We start from the raw sequence: 5,603 nt of genomic DNA, 5'->3' as shown, positions 1-5,603 counted from the left end.
TGCATTGATGGTATAGATGACAGGGATGTGGCACAGGCATCATCATATGCACAGGGTGTGATGTTGGTTTGCCAGAGGCCGAGGGTGGGCCATACATTTGACACCATGTGTGTAGGTGAGGGGTGTGCTGTGGTGAGCTGGGCATGGTGCTGTGGTGTATGTAGGTATGGGGTTGCTGTAGATGTGTTTGTATAATGTGTGGGTATGCATGCACACAGTTCTGCCTACACAAATGTTTATGGACAGCTGCAGACCATACCTGGCAGGGTGTGCAGTTCACTGCCTCTGGCCATGGACACATGGACTGTGCCTGCCAGTGGTTCCATGGGCATGTCCAGGTACAGGTCTTGATGTGATACTCTCACCTGCTGATCACAAATGTCTGCTGGTACCAGGCTCCTCCTGGGACTGGCCAGGACTACGTGCATGTGGCCTGCTGTGGTGTGGTGTGGACAGCACCCCCCCTGCACTGCCAGGGCTGGTACTGTTACTACGGGAGCCCTTTGGTGTCCTAGCATGTCCATGTTAACTGCCAGCTGTTAGTGTTGCTGGCCTATGTCCATGCAGCCATCACTGAACTCCCACCACATATTCAAGCATGGACAGATCACGGTCGATGCAGACCATCATCTCACCTGACAGTCTATCCATGAACTCAGTTAATGCATGGATGGCACCTGACATTTCATGGGCTTTGTCACTTGCAGATGTGAGACCAGCCCTCTGCAGCCTCAGGTCCTGTCTGGTGCAACATTCTATATGTGTCTGCACCTCCATGACAGCCTGAAACATGCACCTGCTGGTACCAGCTATGTTGCCTCTGCCAGGAGCATGATGTTCAGCGACCCTATCACGAGCACCCTGGGACATCTGCCTATGTGGTGCCCTGCCAGACATCTGGCTCTGCCTGTTGCAACCAGACACAGTAGGCATGGTTACCACACTTCCTTGTGCACAGCCACCAAACACCAGCTGTCCTTCCGCTATGGCCACTGGTGATGGGATATGTATAGTCACTGAAACTGTGTGCGGGGGTGGGTTGGTTTAAAGGATGATGTCAAATGATGGTGCTGTTTCAGCCCCTGACAACTGCACCTGTGCCTCAACAGTACTAGCATCATCTTCGGTGTCAGTATGGACACCAATCAACAATATCAGATTGCATGCAGGAGGGACCCTGACCCACCTCTCCACCTGTGGGGGAAAACAATAAACACACTTTATAACCTGTACAGCATTGCCTAACAGTATACACACATACACACACACACACACACACACACACACACACACACACACACACACACACACACACACACACACACACACACACACACACACACACACACACACACACACACACACACACACACACACACACACACACACACACACACACACCACTGTAATACCTACCTGTCCATGACTTTACAGACAGTCCCACATATATTTCCATGTGTTCCCCATCCTGCATCACACTTGGCAACATACACACATTGATACCACTCATTAACATATCAGTCCTCTAAATGCCTAGGCAAGTGAGCACAACACAAGACCTGTTACTACATTACCTGCCTGACCTGTGTGTAGCAGTGTTAGATGGTCTCACTGCTGTCATTCAGTGTTAACCCTGCGTATGTCTGGACATCATGAGCATGGCCCCTATATGTGTGGGCTACTATGTTCACTCCATAATATCACGCACTGGTGTGTCATGTGTATGTATTGCTCAGTACATGCCAGATATGCTGCTTAATCAGCCTATCATGTGACAACTGTAATTTATGGATACACTCCCTGGTGTTGACTAGTACTTCCCCAATGCATTTGTAGTGCTGCATACTTGGGTTTTAGAACACCTCTCTGCTGAATGCAATATTAAGGGTAGACCTGGTGTCTACCTTCCCTCTGAATGCCTGTTCCATACTACAGACCTTATTATACACTCAGCTGTCCTGTGATTACATACATGACAAGTATTCCTGGTGTGTAATGTGGAGGTCCATGTACATATACTGCACGGTCCCAAAGGGAGGTACTGCTGTATGAACACCCCACAAGCCCATATGTGCACACATGGCCACCCACACAAACACACACACACATGCATGCACACATCCTACATGCATAAACCTCCCTCCACTTTACCAGAGTGACCCTACAGACAAACTAACTAACTACCAGGATGCACACACACACACACACACACACACACACACACACACACACACACACACACACACACACACACACACACACACACACACACACACACAGATATACAGGTGAGGTTGCACAATGATAGTACACACAGTCCTCCTATTACCCATCTGTCAACATGCATAACATATGGTACACAACAGCATGCAGTGCAGCTATAGTCAATCCATGCTAGTAACAGTATACATGTGTGTGATGCATGTGCTGTGTCAGTAGGTGATGCCCCTTCCCCTGGATATCACTGTGCCCATGTACACAGTATTGCTGTGCACCTGTTCTGCACCCTGCCATGTACTGTGCATCACACCTCATAGGTGTACAATCCATTGTGGAATGTTTAGTACTGTGTCAGTTATGTCAGCTTTAATGCTCACGGCCCCTATGTTTTTCAGCAACACATACCTGGGCTGATATGTGGACAGATGTCATTTGTGAATGCCTGATGTCTGATTTACAGCTCTCAACAGCAGCGGACCATGTATGACCAATCCAATACTCTTACACTAACAACCATCAGAGCATACTGTGGCTATGGGGGGTGTACACATCCTTCTTGATGTGACACATCCATCTGTGATCTGCATTGGGCCCACATCATTGCATATCTTAACAGTACATGAGGCCGATATGTGACATGTGTCCTGTACATTCACATGCAGTGTCTACGGAATGTGCTAGGTGTGCAAATGCTGACCACGATGCCTACACTCCATGTGGGCATATCTGTGCTATGAAGGTTTGTCGCACCTCTTGTTGTATGCACTACAGCAGTCACTTCTCCTGGCAGGGGTATACCAGTGTGGGCCATCTGCAATTGCCAGTGTATGTTCGGTCTGCCCTACACATGTCCCCCTAATGTGCATGATTGCAAGGTCTACTCATGTGCACATCCCTTGGTGTTCACACACTGCCATCACTATTGCTGGGGAGTAGGGTTACATCTGCCTCAGGTCCTGAACCTGACTATGTGCAGATACAGCCATTCTTAGCATCCTTAAGATCCCTGCTGCAGTGCACTGGTGTGTCATGTTGACATCCCTCCCCCCTCCTTCAGCCTTTTTGCAGATGCATGACAAGTAAGCCCTACACATGTGTGTCACTTTGCTGTGTCCCATAACACTGAACACCACATGTTACAGCCTAGTCCCAGCAGTTGCCATTGTCCTACAGGTATATGCACAGGTGTTGCACTGTATATGGGTGTTGTTCCAAACATGTCCCTATTGTAGGCAGTGTCTCCCACCATTATGTTACTCCCTGTGGACACATTCCACAATGACAGGATGTTAGTTAACATGCAGGTGTCTGACATACCCTTCCAATACCCCATCATGGTCACCCCTGTGATGCCATGCGTTTCACAGCAACAATACGTGCACATGTACAGCATGCATTCTGGGTAGGTGTGTTAGATGTGTGCATGAAATATACCATCGCCATTACATGCCCAGTGTATTGGCAAGCATCTACATAAACCATAATCACCAGCTACAGGCTGCTGCCTTGCTGGTATCCCAAAGGGACCTACATAAGAGGGTGAGAGATGCTATGTCAGTGGCCACACCTGTGACAGTGCTACAGGGTAGATGCAGTATTACAATACATCAATGGTACATTTCCACAATTCTATCACATATGGACATCTGTTTATCACTACTATGCAGCAACACAATATATCTATGACATGTCGGATATGCATGATCTACCTGTACTGATGTGGATGTATATGCAACAGTGGTCTACTCATGTGCCCTGTGACCTTACCTGCATGCTCATCAGCCAGTGTGTGTGTGGCACCCACCTCCACAAAGGTGTCCGGCAATTGTTGGCTGGCCAGATGGGCAGGTGCCACAGGGCTGGCCAGGAGCTCCCTCATACATGTCGGGGGGGATGGATGGCATGGCCACCCCCTGTGGCGAGGTGACCCCCCCTGGACTGCAGCAGCACACCGATGGGCATTGCGAAGCAGGTCAGAACAATGATGCTGGATCTGTTCATAACTGCGTTTGTGCAGTACGATATCACTGACCCTGTGGACTAGGTCGTTCCACAGGGCAGTCTGGTCCTGCTGCTCATGGGCGGCCTGGCCAAACAAGACAGGGTAGTGCTGGATTAAATAGATGAGCAGTACTTCATTTTCGGCAGATGAATAGGATGGTAGCCGTGCATGTGACATCTTGACTAAAAGACATAAAGATGGAAACAGGTCTGAGCAACCCATACAGCAAGGTTACCACAGTTCTTAATACACATCTCTGTCACCCCCCACCATATCAGCGATAACAAACTGTGCACACAACTCATTAGGTATGGCTACAGCTTATCTACTAGTGGGACAAATATTGTATTGTACCATACTTTGTGCTATGTGTTTGTTGCCATGTTTTCTGTGTGGACACTATCATTGCTGGCCTGTTACAGACTAATCACCTGCATGCCATTGTCAGGGCCACTATGGTTCCATATATGCCTGCGATATGGCTGCTTTGTGATTTCTGTACATCTGACATTCTGTGTTATTGGGGATATCTATGCATGCTGTTGGACATGTTCCGGGATTGTGTAGACTATTACTACCAACATATGTTCTATAACAGTGACACAACAGCATGTACATGTACTACTGCCCAGCAGAACCTCCTCTCCAAACCTATCTGCCCATGTTGCCCAGCCACATCACATGTGAATCCCACCCTGGGGCCTCCTCATATACTGGTCCAGCAATACTGTCAGGTGGAACCAACACAGGGGATGTTGTTCCCCCCCCCCAGGGGCACACACAGACATGTTCCTGTCCCCTGAGGTCAGGTCCAGGGTCTGTTCCATAACAGGCTCCACAGGCATGTGTGGGATGTGTTACATCACTCTGAGGCACCCAGTACACATTCACAGGGCTGACATGCTCCTCCTGCTCAGCCTCCAGGCCAGGCACCTTCAGGGCGTGGATTGCTGTTGTGAGTAGTAGTGAGTGGGAAGCTTGTTCCCATTGTGTCCATATTGGGGCCCATGGGGCATCCACATCACAGACCACACACACACTATCCAGGGTGTTTACCCATCACATTTGTCACATACCACCCCTGTAGACTGTCCTCTATATCTACCAACCCTGACCACCTCCACAACTATACCTGCCATACTTCCCCATATTCCCATTCCATACTTTACAGACAAGGGCAATGTGGTTCCAACAAGGGGTTCACATGGACATACCCGCCCATGTTGCACACACTGCCAGCTGTAGATATCTGTGTGTATTGCTATGTGAGCTGTTTCCTCACACATAGTATGCAGCACTGTGGTAGTGATATAGAGGACATGTATTTACATACATATGTTTGTGTGTGTGTTTGTATATATGTAGACGTGCATATAGGTAT

Source organism: Protopterus annectens, chromosome 2.part1, assembly GCF_019279795.1.
Source record: "Protopterus annectens isolate FY-2018-M chromosome 2.part1, PAN1.0, whole genome shotgun sequence".
In the NCBI taxonomy this organism is placed as follows: Eukaryota; Metazoa; Chordata; order Ceratodontiformes; family Protopteridae; genus Protopterus; species Protopterus annectens.
The sequence above is the reverse complement of the archived record's forward strand: the minus strand, read 5'-3'. Positions refer to the sequence as shown.